The sequence below is a fragment of the Miniopterus natalensis genome, chromosome 6, assembly GCF_054644295.1.
Source record: "Miniopterus natalensis isolate mMinNat1 chromosome 6, mMinNat1.hap1, whole genome shotgun sequence".
Classification (NCBI taxonomy): Eukaryota; Metazoa; Chordata; class Mammalia; order Chiroptera; family Miniopteridae; genus Miniopterus; species Miniopterus natalensis.
Window position 1 is genome coordinate 25,522,273 of NC_142086.1, and position 21,326 is coordinate 25,543,598.

A 21,326-nucleotide genomic window follows, 5' to 3' on the forward strand; every position below is an offset into this window, starting at 1 on the left:
TCAACTATTAAAAACAAAACAAAACAAGAAAAACTACCTCTCAGTTCTCAGCCTGTATCATTTTTTCATAAAACCAACCACGTCTTTCTTTGCTACATCTCTCATCCCTTTGCTTCTGTTACACGATCACTCTCCCACCCCCTACTCCTCTCCCTCTCTTCTCCCTTAATTATTTGACTCTCTTCTTCACAACTTTTAATAGCTTCTTTTCCTCTGCTTGACATCAAGTTGCAAATGTTCTGCTAAACTGTGTCTTTCATTGACAATCTCTTCAACAACTGAGCTTCATTTACTTACTTTGACTATTACGGTCACTAATCTAAGTCCCAATATTAAACTTAACCTTGAACTGATCGATGATCATTGCAATAACTTACTAGGCTTATCAACCTAAATACCTTACATTTAAACTCAAATTACCCAAGTTAAATTCTTGGCACTTCCAGGTACAATGGCAGATGGAGCAGACATGAGTAATACTATCACTCACACATACATCAGTCACACCACACATTCATATACCCTACATATACACATTCCAATTACATAAATCATATAAATTAGTTTAAAAACTTTTTAAAAATACATGGTTGCCCTAGCTGGTTTGGCTCAGTAGTTAGAGCATCAGCCTGCAGACTGAAGGGTCTCAGGTTTGATTCCAGTCAAGGGCACATACCTTGGTTTGAGGCTGGGTAGTTGGGGCTCCTGAGGGAGGCAACCAGTGTGACTTTCTCACATTGATGTTTCTCTCTCTCTCTCACTCTCTCCTTTCACTCTCTCTGAAAAGTAATGGAAAAAATATCCTCAGGTGAGAATTTAAAAAAAAGAGACGAACCTGAGTAATTCTATTACATCTCTGAATATCTTCAGGCATCAGCCTAACATCTTAGTATCAAAGGCAGCACCTCAGGTAGTCAGGGAATTCAGGCCAAAGCACACATTTAAAAACCTGAGCCAACAATGGTTCACAGAGTTCAAAGAAAGAACAGGATACATTAAAAAAAAAAAATTGAACGTTATTACAGAAAACAAAATATATATATAATAAAATGTATAGGTTACTTGCTAAAAAAGAGACACAGTGACAGAACTACAAAATAGTAACTAACCATAAAGAAAGAAGTAGAGATATGAAGAAATGAAAAACAGATGAGAAACTCTGGAAGGCAGACATATAATTAACTAATAGAACTTTCAAAAGAAAAAAAAAAAACGGGGGGGGGAGAATGAAGGAAAGTAAATGTTTGAAGAAATAATAATAGTATTTTCCAGAAATGAAAAGTACATGATTTTCAGATTTAAAAAACACTGATATTCAAAAGAGGATTTAAAAAATTTACTTAAGAGTTGACTCAAAACTGGTCAAGTTACATCTACTCCATAGCTCACATATCTTTTTTTAAGGAAAAGATATTTTTCTTTAAAAAGAAAAAATAAACAAGAACATTTTCAAATTTAATGCCATTAATGGTCAAATTCTTCCGAGCATTACTAAATACTGCATAAACACAACAATTAGATTTAGTGAGTCTCTCAGGGCAGGCACTGTGCACATGGTGAAGCTCTTTGTGGTGTCAGAAGAATAAACTCACATCCCTGCCCCACCGTTTACCAAACCAGGTAACATGAGAACATCACTTAGAGTTGTTTATGGAAGTGCCATGCTTCACCCGGTTTTACGCAGGCCTCTCCTTCTCTGAAAATAGGCTATTGGAGTTGACCATTAGGTGAACTGCAAGAAAGCAGTTTTTCAAAAGAAGTAAGAACGAATCATAAAAGACAGTCCAGGAATTGAAGACTGGTATTGCGAGCAGGGAGGCTCTCCTTCAAAATGTTCTGTAGCAGAGAAAGGCAACTAAGAATTTAACCAGGCAGGAAGCCAAGAATAATGAAAGTTTGATTTACTCTTATTTTTAAAATGAGGGTAGTTGAAATATAGAGGAGGGGAAAGTAATGGTTTATGAGAAAGAAGGTGATGAAGGGGTAAGTGGACGGCACAGATGTCGTACCTTTGCAACAACGAGAGAAGTGCTGGATGTGGAAAATACAAAGAAAGGAAGTAAAGATGAGGAGAAATCTGCACATACATACATATAAATATATGTACACATATACACACCTACATTTAATGCAGGAAGTGAATATATGGCTGAGAGTCAGATTCTTGGAGATATATGAGGCTTGAAGAGCAGGATAGGAAGTGCCAGCATAATTGATGGCCTAAACAAAATTGCAAAACGTAACTTTTTGATAAACATTTTTTAGTTAAAAAAATGTAGCTAATAAGCTTCATCAGATTTGCTTTTTAAAATAACTTTATACTCGTGTATATTAGTCTTCTGCCAAATACCATATACACTGTATCATCACAGAAGCAAACTAAGTCAAAAATGGCAGATTATATTAGCATAGATATTATGTCAAATATGTTTCACTATACTCTAATTCTTTGAAAATTTATAATGTATGTATGAATTATGTTATAATTCTGAATAACCAAACTAATTCCAATTTACTATTCATGTGAACAAGAGTTTACTGTGCATTAAAATGCATAACTCGTCTGATTCAATAGTCTACGAAATGTCAATTATTTTCAGAACAAGCTTGAGGAATTCAGAATTGCCTCAAGGATTTTATAATTGTAGACATACTCTGGGAAATGTACTTGCAAATTCCAAGTTTAAATTGTTCATGTTTTTGAGATTCAGAGTGATTCACCTAGAGAGTAAAAATGAGTGGGTTGTTTTCAAGAATTAGATCCGATACTTGTAATACAGCCTAAAGGCAAATAATTTCATCCTAATGCTTATAAACTCACAACATAATTTTTCCTGCCTATCATGTCCTTTCTCATATTGTTCTGCAAATGGGATTTTTTATACATAACCTATATGTCATAGCATTATTCGTTGTCTGTGCCCATAATAAAATATTCTATAATTATCCAATAAATCTGTTCTAGAATATTTACTGACTTTCCTAACCTCTTAATCTAGAAAATCCATTACGTCAGTATAGTGTAAGCTATGTATATAGAACAGCATATAGAATTGGTCAAATAGATTACTTTTTATCACATATTCTTATTTGAGAACTAAGAAATTAGGAATCCTTTGCAGTTAGTTTTGTCTAACTTCCAGGAAAATTGCAAATTTCCCCTTGGTTATCTCTGAGGCATATAACCTATTATTCTGAAAATAAAGTTGTGAAGATGTTGAATTAAAGTCCCAGTTCCTTTAATACGACAGCTAAGCCTTTTGGGTATCAGGATATTTCTCTTGCTATGGCTGCTACTGGAAAATGTTTTAAAGGAAACACATTTTGAGAATGTATATGTATCTGAGCAGCAGTATCTCAGAAATGGAATGTGTTCTGCTAGAGAAATATGTCAGGAACATGCTTCTTCCAAACTGTTCTCTTTGACTATATGGAGTAGAGGTTTCCTCACCAAAATGTTGGCTTTCTCTAATCTAAACAATCGGAATGGTCTACGTTTTTGCTCACTTGAATGACACAGAGGCTTGAAAAGAAAAAGTGAATTCATATCAGAAGTTGACTGAGAAAAACACCTCAGCAGTTGTCCTAAACAAACATTCCAAGCAAAGTCTCACAATATTCTATTAATTGTTATAAAAATAGTTGCCCTCTCTCTGTCTTAAATAATGAAAAGACTAGTGGGATATAGCCTAAGCATTTGAACAGAAATATCTTCTCAGCTGATATGGCAGGAGACTAGGGCAGGAAACTAGGGATTTTTAATGGTGCAGCCCAGAACTCTGCTTCAATATGTCTACACTATTCTCCTGTTTAGTAAAGACAAGACAGATAAGAACGCTTCCTTACAGAATCTTATATCACTAAGACTATTTTCTGCCATGTGAGCACATTTTATATCCATTTAAAAATCATGTAAATGTAACCTTAAAAACCTTATATATTATCATAAAATAGGCAAAGTATCATATTATGAACAGTTACTAGGTTCGAGAATCAGCAGACATAAATCCTGTTTGTTTTTTTTATAATTATATAACTATCTTCAGTTTCCTTACTAGTAAATTGCAACATTCAAATAAAATACGATATAAATGAATGTTTAAGTTGATACAATATGTTAGTCACAGCTATTACAACAAGGTTTACATATTATCCAATTTTATATAGTCAAATTGCTTAATTTGATGAAAAACATTTTTTAATTTATAACAATATGCAAATGTCTCTATTTGAATGACAAGAACCTTTAAGAAGGTAAGGAGTTAATCCTGTACTGTAACTTAATTTGCTGTAACTTTAATTTGGAGCTAAGCAGATGGCTAGAAAATATATGTGTCTGTGTATATTAAGACATTTTCCTTTATCAAAGTCCCCTACTTATTTTTACTTAATTATTTTTAGGCAGAAAATTTGAAATACATTGTAAAACTTCTAACACCTTTATATGCATTTTCTAAAACATTAATGTTTGGTAGAGTCAGTAATTGAACCGATAGTTCCTTCTTTCCAATTATTCAATTGCAGATCTAGTGTACTTAAATCAAGGTCTACTACTGAAAGAGAAACATGAAGGAATTTTTCTGGATAATTTAGTCCCAGAAGAATTTGACTGCATATATGATAGTGTGTCCTATCTTTTCTCCATCATCTCTGTCCTCCCTAATTCACTTAGAAGTGTCTACATATAACATAACCCTGTGACTACAGCAAGAGCAACTCTTAAAATAACTCTTTAAACAGGTTTCAAAAGGCAGCCTCATACACACCAACCTTGCAGTTTGTAACTTAAGTATCCTCCCTAAAACTAAGCCAGCAAGTTAGCTGTGACTCCAAAGCTGCTGAGTGGCTACAATTTACCTCACAGCACCCTGTGGATTTGGGTCCAGCCACATCCATATGTGCTCATTCAGTGAGTGCTAGTCTCTAGTTCAGCATCCTAATTGCTGAATTCCACACTCCCTTTATCACATCACTCATTCTTGTGAATTATAATTATATATTGCTCCCCCACCCTCTTGTCAACCTGTTTATTCTGCCCAGTATTTCAATCACCCTCCAAATATTAGGCTAATGTTTGCCAATTAGTTCCCACTACACTTGCTCTCTCAATTCCTCAGTTTTGTCTTGGTTTCACCACTTTTGCCTCTAAATCTGTTTTCAAATGGATCCATCAGAACTCACTTTCTCTCCACATGTTTTTTGTTTTGTTTTTTTCTTCTTCTTTTTTTAATATATCTCCATTGATTTCAGAGAGAGGAAAGGAGAGGGAGAGAGAGAGAGATAGAAACATCAACGATGAGAGAGTCATCGATCGAGCCCGCAACCCGGGCATATGACCTGACCAGGAATCGAACCCTGATCGCCTGGATCCCAGGTCAATGCTCAACCGCTGAGCCACGCCCGGCCGGGCACTGTCTCTCCACATGTTGCTCCCAGTGATGATCAACTAGATTTGAGTCTGCTGTGCGCTACCTCAGGTTGTTCATCCCAACTCCAGAGACAGCTCTTTCTTCTCTGTATCTTAGGCTGTCAATCTCATCTCCTTATGTCTGTCCTACTGCTACAGGATTTTCTCTTCTCTCTTAACTATTGCTTCTGATGACTCACCATAGCTGTGCCACCTTCTTTTGCTTTAACTTCAAGAAAAATTCTATCTGATTTGTAATTTACATTTGCATTTTATTTTGATTTGCACATATATTGTGATTAAGCCTTTACTTAATATTTTTAATTATTTTCCTGAAGAGCATACACTAACAATAAAATATCTATTCTAAAAAACTAATGTAACCCAATCTCACACACTAATGTAAAAGGTAACCCTCTTTAACACAGCTAGATTCATGGACATGGAATCAGGGAAGTCACACAACACCCCACGATGAGAGAGTATTCTTTGCTTGGTTTAATGAACTACTGTCATCATATTGAAATTCTTAATAATTTCATGTTTGAACTTGTGTGGGTTTTTGTTTTAACATGTTTTTATTGGTTTTTAGAGAGGAAGGGAGAGAGATAGAGAGAGAAAAACATCATCAGTCGGCTGCCTCCTGCACGCCCCTACGGGGGATCGAGCCCAAAGCCCAGGTATGTGCTGGGACTGGCAATTGAACTGTGACTGCTTGGTTCCTGGGTTGACGCTCAACCACTTAGCCACACCAGGCTGGGCTTGACATGAATCCAATGAGACAATGCAGCATGCACATGAGTGGAGAAGTTCCCTGCAGTCTGCATGTTCATTGTTCTTTGTCACCCTGGTCCCATACAGTATTTGAGGTCCTCATAGCACAGAATTCCACTGGACCTGTGACGCATGGGGAATCAGTCAGACTCCAAGCAAGTACAAGACAACCTTGCTTTGCCCTATTAATGAGAAAGCAGAGGCAATGCCAACCCAGAGAGGCCACCCTTTTCATTAGTACCAGAATTTGCTTAAATATAGAAAAGCAATGGCATGTTAAGGAACACAAATACCAAAGGAATCCTTTCATGTACTTTGTTTCTTGTGTTATTTCTCTGTATTAGACAACCACTTATGATGAAAATGATCGCATAGAAAGAAAGGGAAAGATATGGCAACTCTGTAGTTTCTTTTCCTTTCAGTCCTTCTTTAGTTACCAGAAGCTAAAGGTAGACTTTTTTTTTAGTATAATCTGTGTATATCAAAAGTGAAATAAAAACAATTCAGCTAGTTTTGTGCAGCATTCCCTCTATTCTGATAAGGATACAATGCAGAGGCATATACAAGGTAAAAAATACAAACTGTGTAATTTCAGTAACTTAATGAGTTCAAGGCTCTATACTTGCATTAAAAACTGGCATGGATCTCTCAGTTACGTGGCTGGCCCTCATCCTTCAAAACGAATTTGAATGCACTATTCAGCCTGTAGCTAATTAATCTTCCTGGACTTTTAGTGGTCACAACGTATTGATTAGAAGAGTAAATTTACCTCATTTCTTCTCCAGGGATGTCCATGGTTGACAAAAATATACTTGTGGTTTCTACCCTCTCTTCTCTTTTTTTATCTCCTCCCCTCCTCTCCAGTAAAGCACTATATAAAAACTTAGCAGTGTTTCTTCTTGATCAATGAGATGTCTCCCCTTTCTAACAACATTTTCTATAGCAGACTCTGTCCCCCAGGGTCTTAAACACATTAATGCTTCTATTCTGCTATTTTTCTTCATTTAGTGCCTCATCCTGAGAGAGCACAAGAAGACAAGCAGATTGTTTATCAAGGAGTGGAATCACTGTTGTTATACACAGGCCATGCTCACTCTCTGTACCCTTCCTATACTCAGTGGGATAAAGTAAAAAGTACCCAAAAGTAAAAAGTACCCTAATATATGCTTTTCTGCTGTTTCTCCCCCAAGTGTTTATTGCTACATTTTCTTCTAGCTATATGAATAACCTTACGGCTACCTTCAGGGGTATGGTAAAAATTAGGCTCTAGAATGAACTTCTTATGTGGTGTCCTCGACTTCACCTTTCTGGTCCTGGGAAGGGCCACACAATTTAAGTCTTGTCCTTGGAATACAACTTTCAAAATAAAATTAATTTGCCCCACTTTTCTCCATTTTAGTTTCAGCAGTTGACATGACAGTTGGTAGATCTTTTGAAAGTTTTTTGAAGATATATTATCTGCTATCTGCAGGTTATCTGTATTTGCATTTATATTAGAAGACCTTTGAAACATCTGCTTAAAACTTAAACATGTTAAATATTATGCATATATAAAATGAAAAAATAAAATATGAAAAAGTAAAATCTTCTCAAAGCATCCTACAACATAATTTATTATCCAAGAAATAAAATTAGTATATTCTATGTTTCTCAGTTATATTAAATTAAAATTTAATCTTAACAAACTGATATTCAATTTATATAAATATAAATTCATATTAAATTTTATATTTAATTTCTATTAAATCTAAAAATGTAGTGTTATCTCTAAAGACATAGTGAAATAAACTTTTATAATCTTTTATAATTCAAAAAGTAGAAAAATATACTGGTGTGTAAAGCAAAATAGTACAATTGATATCTTCTCAGAATGTATGAATTTTGGGGCACATAATTTTAATATTCAATTTCTATAACAGCATAAAAGATAGCATAGAGTCAGAGGGTGTAAGAGCAGATTCTAGACAACCCACCTGTCTGGGTTGTAATCCAAGCCCTCCCACTTACAGTGCAGTATGAACTAAGCAAAGTACTTGATTTTCTGCCTGAGCTTCCTCAGAATATGAGGGCACTAGAAATGACTATCAGAGGTATGTTATAATTATTACCTAAGTTAACATTTGTGAACTACTTAGAGCAATTACAGGTATATAATAATGGCTAGGTGTATTTGGGTATATAAAATTTGAGATTAATATACCTAAGTTATTAATACTATTTATAATGCCTAAATTTAAAATCACAAATCAGTGAATAGAAATGACTCCAAAAACTGGAAAGCCTATAAGAAAATAGTATTCAGATACTGTTTCTAATGATGACAAAATTTTATATTTATAAATTTATGGCATTAAAAAGTGTTCTGTAAAATTTTAGCTACTGTCTAAATGTACAATTTAGGATGCAACATAGGTGAATTAACTATGCTTTGGTAGACCATAAAAAGGTAAATTCGAGTTCAAATAAATTACCTAAAAATGTGTAAGAGAATCAGAATGACAAAAATGCCTCTAGGAAGTTAGCCAAGCCACGAGTCATAAGGTTCACACACATTGCACATAATGACATAAAATATAAACCAGACCAATCTTGACTTACCACTAATTTTTTCACCGAATTATGCTCACTACAAAAAATTTTGAACTATCATAATCAAGCATTGATCCAGTCTATATAATACTCATATATGTACTCATTTCCACCGCAGAATATACCACTTTAAGATATATGTTTCAGAACTTTGAGTTTACACACTGTGAAATTAATACGGCTGAAATAAACATTATCTTGTCACTTTCATACTAGAACCTGAAATTGAGTGGGGTTGAGGTCACCAGGAAGAGAGCAAGGATAAATGAAATCAAGTTGAAGCATGTTCTTGTTTGCCATTTCTGAAATCAAGGTAAATCAGAGCCCTTTACATTCAACACTGGCTACAACTCTGTCTAGCAATAGCTGAAGAGAAGCTCATCAGTTCTGGAAACTGAGATCAAAGGTATATTCTACAAAGCCACATAAAATTAAATACGATCTGATTTTGTTTGGTTTTCTTTTCATTTTTATGCACAAGTTAACTATTTAAACCTACAGTTGAAATGAATGGATCCATTTTAGAACAAATAACAGTGTATACCTGAGTAGAATTAAGATAAATTGAATATATATAGTTGTAAAATTTTAGTAGAAAAATTAGATGGCGAATTGAATGAATTTCTTCCACTGCTCAAGTCCTAGCATGTAGACGTTCACTGTGTATTTTGAACCCCAGGCATGCTGAATAATTTTTAAAACCTGACTTAAAATTTTATGTCTTTATTCTTTGATTTAAGTTATTCCAGGATATCTTCTGTCTAAAATGCAAATTAAACTTAATTCAAATGTTGTTTCGCGTCTGAAGTGATGACTGATCCGGGCCCCAAAATGAATTATTCTCCAGGTTGTACTGCCTTTTCAGTTCTTCCCCCCATAAAGCTTTTGTCCTGTGTAACAAGGCCTTTTCTATCACAGAGGGAAGAATTTATTCTTCAATCTGTAAACTTATACAAGGAAAGTAAGGGTCCTAAATATATTCTAAGTTTTTCTTCCATACTTTAGAACTTTTACAATCTAGGTTTTAGTAGTTATTGAAGTTGAGATCTCATTTTCATTTTTATCTAAATGGGAATGAATTTCACTAACTTCACTAAGTAAGTGTTCCGGTATTCCCCGCCGTTTGAAAGCCACCTTCACCATGCACTCCATGCTCAACCACTCAACGTGTTTATTTCTTGATTTTCCATAATGTTGCACTGCTTAATTTGTCCTTCAGTTCCAATATTATATTATTTCTCATTGCTATACTTTAAAAAAAAAAGTTTTGATAGCTGGGACAAGTTTAAGCTTTATGCATCTCCCATTGACGGACACACTGGTTATTTCCACGTATCAACTATTGTGCATAATGCCTCAAGGATACAGATAACTCTTTGAGATAGCGATTTACTTTCCTTCAGAAGTGAGATTAGTGGGTCCTATGGTAGACCTATTTTTAATTTTTTGAGGGACCTCCATACTGTGGCCCATAGTGGCAGTGCCCTTGATCCTGCCACCAACAGTGCACTAGGTTTCCCTATTATCTACATCCTCCCTCACGGACATTTGTTATTTCCTGTCTTTTTTATAATAGCCACCCTGTGAGGTGTGATGTGACATCTCATTGTGGTTTTGATTTACATTCCTATGATGATTAGTGATGTTGGACTTGATGGCCATCTGAATGTCTTCTTTTAGAAAATAGAAAATGTCTATTTGGAACCTCTGCCCGTTTTTAATTGGATTATTTTATTTATTTATTTTGCCCTTGAGTTGTAAGAGTTCCGTATGTATTTTGGCTATTAACCCCTTATCTGATACATGGTTTTGGAGTACTTTTTCCTATTTCACAGGTTGTCTTTTCATTTTATTTAGGCAAACGCACTGATTTTGCTTTCTCAGCTAGAATGTTAGTACAAAGTTCAGGGTTTGTGCTGGGGCTATAACCAGATGGGCACTCCAGATAAAGCAATTTGGGAAAATTTTAATATGTGTGAAATTTGGAACACACAGTATCATGATGCTATGAAATGATGCAAGTAGTCAGCAACCAAGAGAAGAATATTCAAAGAAAGTAAATCTCTCGCCCAGCCGGCATGGCTCAGCGGCTGAGCATCAATCTAGGATCCAGGAGATCAAGGTTCGATTCCAGGTCAGGGCACATACATGCCCAGGCTGTGGGCTCAAACTCCAGTAGGGGTTGTCCCTCTCCGTCTCCCTTCCTCTCTCTGAAATCAATAAAAATATAAAGAAAAAAAAAGAAGGTAAATCTCTCTTATCACATAATACCAAAAATGGGCTTTCCCCCCATCTATAAATTTCTCCTACAAAACAAAAATTTTAGTTCTTTCTTTTTTTGAAGTTAATCGTAGAAATCTAAAATGTACAAAAATATCTTAAGCGCATTAAAATGATATGTATAAGATCTTCACAATACAATCTCCCCAAATCGTGGTTCTACTCAGTTGATTTTTCCAAGTTTCTCCTTCCTTGCCTTGGCAAATTCTTTGTAAAGTTGTCACCATAGCTCACCCCTCATCCTCATTTTTGAGTAGTCATCTCCTATACTAACTCTGAGTTTGGGAATATGATTGCTTTGGGCAACGAAACTTTAGCAAACTTAATATAAGTAGAAACTTAAAAGTTCTTATCCATTGGGACTCCCTCTGTCTTAAAGTTGTTTGAACGTAGCTACCATGTGAAATGCAGACACACCAAAAAAGTTCACTGAGGAGCCACATCCAAGAAATCTCTTCTGTATCTGGACTTGATTTAAATGATGAAATCATGAGATTCAACTTTTGAAGGAGGGCGAGTATATCTTCCAAGCAAAAGAGTATATATTAGTCTAGCAGCTAGAGAGTTAAATGACACAAATTTTTTGCCAGATGGCCATAATAATCCCCCATCTTGCATCTATGTCCTTGGGCTTTTCCTCTCAGACTCGGATTGGCTATGACTTGCTTTGGCTGTGACTTGCTTTGGCCAAGGGAGCATATGAAATACAGTACAAGGAGAAACTTGAAAAGTGTTTGCTGTTCCAGCTTTTCTTCTTTGAAATGGAATCACCACATGGAGTAAGTTAAAGCAATCATAAGGCACATGAGTGAGTGTCACCCAGGATTAACAAACCCTTAGTCTACCCAGCGGCTAACTATATCTGAATGATTAAACTAGGCAAGGCCAGCAGAGGCATAATGCATCTAAGCTGAGGCCAAATTCCCAAACCAAAGAATCAGGAGCTGATAAATGAGTATTGGTTAGGCCATTAAATTTTAGGATATTCTGTTACATAACAAAGGCTAACTGATTTAACTCAAACCCTATACTCCACCTTGGCTAATCCACATTGTGACCTGAACAATAACTGCAATCAGAGAATAGGTTTCTATCTTTTGGGGGGGGGGGGGGCGGCGGGGATCTGCATACAGCATAGTCTCTATTTTTTCAGACTTATTCATGTAAAACTATTTTAATAATAAATATTTTATAGATAAGTGGGGAATACATAATTTTCTAATATTACTTTTTACTCACATTAATTATCAATGCTTTGCATTTTCCTTTCAGTTAATGTTAATTGAAAAAACATACTGAGAAAATGTATGACGGTTTACCATGAAATCAATGCCAGTGTTATTTCTCCAGTAGCTAATAAGCAACCACTTCTGGCTTCCACACATCTATTAGGTTTTTCAAGAAAACAACCATATTGCACGGCCAGGCGTGACTCAGTGGTTGAGCGTCGACCTAGGATCCAGGCGATCGGGGTTCGATTCCCAGTCAGGGCACATGCCCAGGTCGTGGGCTCGATCAATGACTCTCTCATCATTGATGTTTCTGTCTTTCTCTCTCCCTCTCCTTTCCTCTCTCTGAAATCAATAAAGATATATTTAAAATAAAAGAAAAAGAAAATAACCATATCAACTCCAGAATCATGATATGATTTTGAATTATTACTAGTCACTAATATTTCTTCATATATGAATACATGTATAAGTATTTCAACTCATGATTAAACACGTCAATTCATAATAAATTAGACTGTAGCATTTGTAACTTTGATGCTTTTTAAAATAAAAGTGATTTCCTGATCCAAATACTTTCAATCATTTCAACTGCAGAAGCAAATATTTATAAAGCCAGCTGTGCAATGAATCTCAGAGCCCTAATAGTATACAAAAACTCCACGGATCCCACTATCTTCATGTCAGATATGGAAAGAAGTGCTGGGAGATCCAAGAAGGAATATCAAATAGGAAGCTTAATAAATACATGAGAACTCTGGACCCCAATTCCAACTTCTCAACCATTAATTAACAGTAAAGAAGAGGCAGCAACAAGTATGGAGTGGGCAAAGAAGCAAATCCAGTTCTGTAACTCTAAGTATACTGTCACTTAATACAAAGGAGTTGAAAGAGTGGTGGCTTAGGATCCTCAGATCTAGACTTAGTGTCAGAAAAGTGCCTTCAAAATTTTCTTAGGGGCTCTTTTTAGTTGGAAAAAGCATCATCCATGGTTTCAAAGTACACACTTGTCTCTTAATCATTCTTCTTGTCTACAATACCCTCCATCTAGTCCATTGTCTTAAGGATTGTTTTCCTGAAACATTTGTCTAATCAAGCAACTCTCATGCTTCAAAATCACCCCTCTTTCCCCACTATCCACATCATGATGAGAACACTGCCCTTACCATGGTGAGGAGTCAGCTCTTGTTATAAAACTGTGAGTTTTCAGTCCCAAACATAGGCAATTACAAATGCTTCAAGAAAAAAGCATCCTGTTCCCCCTCAGCCACAGACACATGCACTCACTCACACACTCACAGTCTCATACACACATACACACAGCAGACTTGGTACACAGCCAAAGCACTGCAGTTTCTAAAGGGCACTGAGTTGTTGTCAAGGACTCCCATACCCCTGGATGGTCATGTCTTCTGCTAATTTGAGGTGCTTTCATTCCTAGATCTCTTTATCTAAGGCCTTAGGCCAAGGTCCCATTTCTGGCACCTCTGAGAAAGCCTTCTCATGGGGAGAGAGAAACCTTGAAGACACTTCCCCACTCTGACTCAATACCCAGTACTTTTCCACTCCCAGTACTTCCCCACTCACTCTTCCCCTAGCTTTAGGTTCATAAAACTGCCAGTCTTAAGTTGGGGCTTGTCAACAGTGAGAGGATCTCATCCATGTCTGCTCTGATCCTCATGACTTTTGACCAGTGCACCTTTCCATGGGAAAAAATGAAACAGAGTCCATGCTTTCTCTGGGTTTAGCTTCTTGCTTATACCATTTTTTGCATGTTGTTTTAATTCTTTAACCAGCTATTCAGACAGATGATAGCTCAGCTCTCTGGCTCCTACCTCAACGGAGCTCCAGACATATGAAGCCTTGTCAGGACTTGTCAAAGTTTGCTCCAATGTATTTTCAGGGCATCTTTTCCCTCTACAACTTCCCCCATACCTCAGATTCAGCCACACTATACCTGCATCAGTTTCCAAATTTATTCTTTCTTACCCAGTAGTTTGGAACAGTTCTTTGTGTAGAACCTTCCCTTTCTCCCTGCCACTAAATAACAGAAAAATAACTAATATTACTAAGGAACAACTGAGACATTACTTCCTCTCTAAAGTTCTGTACATCTTACTTATATGGGATTACCTTTATGCTCCCCTGAAATAATAAGAGCTTTACCACAGTTTTATACATACCAGGTTATATTGCAAATTTTTTTCACGATTTAAAACTTATGAATTGTTTATTTCTGGAATTTTCTATTTAATATTTTTGCACTGTGGTTAACTGAGAGTAACTGAAACTGGGAAAGTAAAACCAAGGATAATGGGGAAAAATTACTGTATTTTAAATTGGTTCTGCATAGTTAATGATAAAACATGGCAATCCAATGCAAACATGATTTTATTGTAAATCTTAGTATTTTAGCCATAATGAAAATATTGTTCATGTTAATATCTATCATTTCTAGACACACACACTTTACCTAAAAGTGTGGTCAGGTACCTCTGCAGATAAGAACAGCATTTGGGACAATGCAACACCGTATCAGCTGCTCTTCCTCCCCCTCCCCCATCCTTTAGTTTTGTGGGTCTTTTTTGAAATAATATTAATTTTCTATTACAGTTGATATATAATATTAGTTTCAGGTGTACACCTCAGTGATTAGACATTTATATAACTTACAAAGTGATAGCCCTAATACATCTAGTACCCATCTGACCCCATACATAATTATTACAATATTATTGACTATATTCTTTATGCTTTACTTTACATCTCCATGACTATTCTGCAATTACTAATTTGTATTTCTCTCTCTTTTTACACCCTCACCCAAGGACGTGTTTTTATTGATTTTAGAGAGAGGAGAAGAGAGAGAGAGAAACATGGATGTGAGGGTGAAACATTGATCGGTTGCTTCCTGCATGACCAGGAATCAAACCCACAACCTCAGTATGTACCCTGACTGGGAATCGAACCCATTTTGACCTAGCCCTGGAGCTCAGAGCAAGTGAGTCCTAATAAGTCCACACGCAGGCCTTTAAAGGGGAACGCCTGACACTCCAGCAGCCCTCCATCGCACTAAGCCTCAATCTCTGACGGTCTTCAGAGCCAGAATTTATGGGGACTTCTCTCCCTAGCACTGAAACCCTGTGTTGGAGGTCCTGAAGTGGGGCTAGGACCACTTGTTTCTCAGGGAGCACTTCCACAGCCCAGATATTGCTCCTGATTTTTAACCACCACATGTGGGACCGGTCGGTCCATTTAGCATCTCCCCCCTCCTACCCATCTCAACCTGAATTCTTCTGTATATAAAAGGTGTTTGTTTAATTAAAAAAACACCTTATATTCCTAATAAAGATTCTTATATTTTTATCATAAAAGTGAATTAAAGGTTCTGTTTAGTAATGTGTTGAACAGAAAGATGATAGGAGTAGGAAGGAACTCTTGATTAATTGCTTAAACATTTTTGCGAAGCATATCTAAACTTGCATTTATCTTTGCTCAAAGATTTTATATAAAATTATAGTTCTGACATTCCTATGAATTGATGTAATTGAAAAGCTACACAATGAAAAACTTCCTCTACACTCTAAGAATTTCTGTAATAAATGTAATACCCACTGGAAAAAGTTGAGTTTTACACATTAATGTTATGAATATTGTTTAAATAAAGCATGGTATTAAAAAAGCTTAGTCTTTGAAAGAACAGTGCTTTTCTTACTTTGTGGATAAAATAATCAAAATTGTAATTTTTTTATTCTCAAAAATACAAAGTAATATTTAAAAACTTTTGCTTTTATGCAAAGCCAAGAATTATGTAAGAAAGAAAATGTAATCAACTCTACTTTAATTTTTGCTTTTAAATAAAAGAAATATGGACAGGGATCTTTTTAAAATAATTCCTCCAGAAACAAACCACTGTCACTTTTTCCTTATGTCAAACTCTATTCCTTTGATTCTTGGTCTCAAACTCCCTAATTTTTTTTCTTTCATTTTAAGATTTTCATGTATCATAATTTTTTAACTTTATCTTAATTCCTTTCTTTCCTCACTCTTCTGTTTTGCTTTATTTATTCCACTTCCCTCTCCTGTATTAAGCATATAGGTGGTGCCTTTTTGAAAATTGTAAGAAAATCAGATCCTATTGTTCTCTTGAATAATTTTTTTAAAAATTACTCTGAGTTTTTGTTACCTTTATTTAGTAAAAACAGAAGCTTCTTTTGAACATTTAACAGAATAGATTTAATAGCTATACAAAAATATGTTTTTCCCAAAATCTTGATCTGATCTTAAAATAATTTATTCTGATGATTGCTGTTCAGCATTGTAGTTATCATAATTAAAGATTAAAAACTGGCAGAAGTTTAGAGAAAAAAAGTAAATATATCAACTTCATACATAAGAAAACTGTTTTTCACATCTAATGTCATTTAGAATAATTCATTTTCTCTAAATTGGATTGTCCTAACTTAATCATCACTCTGTCAAAAAAAAATTACAGGATATTTAAGTTTCCACAAATAGTTTTAAATTTGCATGCTTATATTTATAAACAGAGATTCAAACTCTATATTTTGAATTGCACTGAAAGCATAGAAACATATCTAAGTTAACAAATTACATCATTCACACCAGAACTATAAGAAAAACTCTGACTCATTACAGTGCTGTTTTATAACCTTTAATCAAATTAGTAATTCTTCCCTCAGTTTAGCTCTATCTACAAATAAACATCAAAATAATTGTAAAGAAAATAACTTCAGGCTTGATAGTATGAGTGAAACTGGTGAAAACTAAAAAAGATACAACCACTTGAAGCCTCTGGTCCTAAGGGTGATCAAAAATTAAGAAATATCTATATAAAAGAGCTATAACAATCTGTTAAAAAAGAAATGACTTTGTGGTATTTGAACCAAGAGCCCTCCCTTTCACCCTTCTCCCAACCCAGTGAGGTGAAGACTACACTCTAGACTGCTGCAGCCAAGAACACAGGGAGAGGTCCTCTATCCCTGGCACCTAGATGGACAGCTTTCTTCCACAGAGAAGCAGAATATTAGCATTTCTCATCTGCTCTCATCTATCTGTTACTGCAGCTAAGTCCTGGGGGAGTGCAGTTTTAACCACATAGAAACTTCATTTCTTTACAATGACCTTTTCTCCTTTCTTTCCTTTTCATTCAAACTGGCCTCAGCCAGCACCCTGACTCATCTGCCTCCTCCTTTGCACATCCACTGCCTTCATTGTGAAGCCCTGAGGACAATGAGATTTGGTCAGCATTTTAGGAACAAACCCTCGGGTCTGTTGACTCACCGGACAGTTTCTGTCAAACTACAGATAACATTTAGGCCTCAGTTGTGTTTCAGCTCCAGGCCCAGAAAAGAGGTAAAACCAGATGAAGCGATGCCATGGCTGGCATAGGGATAAGAGGCATTGATCAGCTACCCCAGACCCTAGCACTGACCAATCAGTAGAGACCACAACCACAATCCTAACTTTCTTAGTCATCATGATTAATAATTTCCCCAATATATAACCCATCCCCTGGAAGCCATCAGGGAGCCATGTCTTTGAGTATTAGCTCTCCTGTCTCTGAGGCGGGCCACTTGCTAAAAATAAACCCTTATATTCTTTGTTGCAAACTCCTGTTCATGTCTTATTGGGCTTTGATGGGTGCAGACAAACGCACCCCTTTAGTTTGGTAATACAGATGCAAGGTAGGACACTTGTGGAACAGAGGTTCTGCTTTGTGTGTGGAGCTGCTGAGAATACTGAAGTCCTAATCACCCTTGTTCTAGCTTCTAAAATTGTTGTTTTAAGTCAAGAGAGGACTCAGGGCTCTGCTCCCTCCAAGCCCATCGCTCAGCTACTAGAGCAGGGGTGTCACTCAGACAAGAAGCCTGCCATTGTTCCCATTCTAGCTACTGAGCTCTGGCTCAAGATTTACTCTTGAGTGGAGAAGCAGACCAAAAAACATAAAAACTCCTAATCTCTCCCCAAAGAAACTGACTTCATTTGTAAAAGAGTAAAGAAGTTCAAGCATAAAGGTACTCTTAAGAACAGTGGGGTCATTAGTCAATACAGCGGGTCCTGATGCTAGACTTGGCATCGCTCCATCTGATTTTGCTGCTTCTCAGGACCTGGAACTGAGGCCTAGACATCACCTCCAGGGGTTAATACTTAAGGGAGTGGTTGTGCAAGGGCTTATAGTCTTGCCCGTTGCTAGGCACCCGGGCTCTCCCCACTTGTGACCCTCTGTACCTGGAATATCGTTCCTGTTCTGCTCATGCCTATCTAACTACCTAGGAGAGTTACAGAATAGTCACAGGGATGTAAAGGACAACATAGGGAATATAGTCAGTAAGATTGTAGTAACTATACTGAGTATCAGATGGGTACTAGATTTATCAGGATGATCACTTTACTAAGTTACATAAGTTTACCAAGTTATATAAGTTATATAAAGCCTAATCACTGGTTGTATACCTGAAACTAATATAATATTGTGTATTAACTGTAAATGAAAAATAAAAAAAATATTTAAAGTTAAAAAAAGAAGAAATGTCTTAAATATAAAATGGTTTTTAAAAAATTTTAAGTGAAGACATTTTGGGAGCTTGAATTAAACATCTAGATTGTGCTAATTCACTCTTCGCTTCACTCCATAAACGTAGCCTAATCCAAACAACTGGCAGAAATGCAGGAGGCCACTTTTTGTATTGTAAAAGCTATTATTCATTTTTAAAAGATACAATTTGTACATCACTGCAGGCAAAGAAAATACATTAGTGATATTTGAATAAGCACTAGATCAATATGCTCTAAATGAAGCATTTTAGGATTTCTTTTGAGTATTTTATTATCACCAAAGCAATTATAAAATATGCCAGGGGCTTCTAAGAAGTTGTGCTTATATTCATGTTGATCAGTTTCTCTAGAAGAGAAGCATATATCTAATTATTTTGTATATAAAACTATTAAGAAAAAGAAACAGTATTTTTGTGCTCACTTTGGCAGCACATATACTGAAGTTGGAATGACAAAGAGAACATTAGCATGGCCCCTGACCCAAATTCAAGAAGAGTTCCATATTTAAAAAATAAAAAGAAACTACTTTGAATGAATATACTTTATATTGATAATGCTGATATTATTTTGTTATTATCTATATAATAATGTCTTGCTATTACCTCTAAGATATATATGAAAATATATATTATTTATATTGCATATATATGAAAATTTGTGAAAAAAGTGAAATCCTCAAGGAAGAGGATTTCCTCTTCTTTGGAATCCTCATGGAAGTGAACTAGAGCTTAGTTTCATAGAAATTGGTGGAATCGTAATTCTGTTTCTATGAAATACCAAATGCTTATAGAAATCGTTTTAATTTTGGTAGAACCAAAGATAGTTTTAATATTTGATAGTTCCTGAGAACGGTGTACCAGATAGCAATGCTTGTAAATAAAAGTAACAGGGATTTAAATAAGGTGGGGTGGGACACTTTTCTCACATAAAAAGAAATTTAAGCCTGGCCGGGCGTGGCTCAGCAGTTGAGCATCGACCTAGCATCCAGGAGATAGGGGTTCGATTCCCGGTCAGGGACATGCCCAGGTTGAAGGCTCGATCCCCAGCAGGGGGCATGCAGGAGGCAGTGGATCAATGATGACTCTCTCATCACTGATGTTTCTGTCTCTCTCTCTTCCTCTCCCTCTCAGAAATCAACAAAGAATTAAAAAAAAAAAAAAAAAGAAATTTGAAGGTAAGTTGTTACAAGCATTCCTGCAGCCTCTTAACAATATTATCAAGACTCTGTGTTTTTCTTTCTTCTCCAGTATCTTTTTCCCCACCATGGTTGCAAGAAGACTTCAGATCCTAATAAGATAACTGATGGAGACATTCAGAAGCAGGAATGGGATGGAGTCAGAAACAATTGAGCCTTTTACTTAATTTACCAAAGGGAGTAAGGAAAATATTTGTAACACTCTCAAGCTGACTTCCCCTTACATTTTCATCTAATTTGCCAGAAATGGAACCATGGACAACCTTAGCTGCAACTCTGATGGGAATATATTCAGTTTTATGTTTTTTCCTTAATATTTCAAGATTAGCAACTGAGAAAGATATTAGGAATAGCTAGCTCTTGGATAATCTAACCAATAATATCTAGCAAAAGTACTATGAAACAAGAAACTATTGAGACACATATGTGTGTGCGTGTGTGTGTGTGTGTATGGAGTAAGTTTTAAATATTCCAGCATATGAGAAAGTCTTTGGGTACAATTTTCCCACAACTAATTTATGTATGAAACTTCCTTTTGAGTTATCATTTTTTCCAATTTTTTAAATAATTTTGTTGCTACAAAAGAAGTAAAATCTGAATCTGGTGCTAGTCTACAAAAAAAATGTGACTTAAATTCTTTTCTATTATAAGATTGTTTCCAAAAAATAATTCCAATTACTATCCTTAACAAAAAGTTTCCGCTACCAACTCAAAGACTATAATTAAATTTTGGTCTGTTCACATAAGTCCGATTTTCTTATTCCAAGAATATTTGGACTTTTCCAACTTTTTGAACTCAAGCATAATAAGGGAAGGAGAATTCTTCCCAGGCCCAGTGAAGTGGGGCTTGCCCATGTTAGTTTTTACCAATGGAAAGTGAGTGGAAGTGATGGATTCCACACCTGATCAGAAGTTCTAAGAGTCACTGAATAATCTTGCTTATTTCTATTTTCATTTCTCTGGATAAATATATGAAAGCCAAATTAATTTATATACTTAATATTTATACCAGCAGAAAACTTTTACGTTAACTTTCTAAATAAGCAAATAAGCAAATACTTAAAAATATATGTGATTTTTATAAACAGTCTCTATCACCTGACTACACTGTGCTCTGTGGGAAGGCAGCCCCATCCAGTTGAACTCTGGGGAAATATATCTAGGTGTTTTGTACAGACAGAAAACACAAGATCACTTGCGAACATGACAGCAAAGCCATCCCCTCCAGCTCCTTTTCTGATGCATTTGCTCAACTTGGGCAGAGACTCTTTAA

At 35.8% G+C, this 21,326-nt stretch overlaps 1 pseudogene; it reads left to right on the forward strand.

Annotated features, from left to right (window-relative positions):
- Positions 1-19,271: 19,271 nt before the first annotated feature.
- LOC148092861 (U6 spliceosomal RNA) lies at positions 19,272-19,366 on the forward strand (annotated as a pseudogene).
- Positions 19,367-21,326: the final 1,960 nt, after the last annotated feature.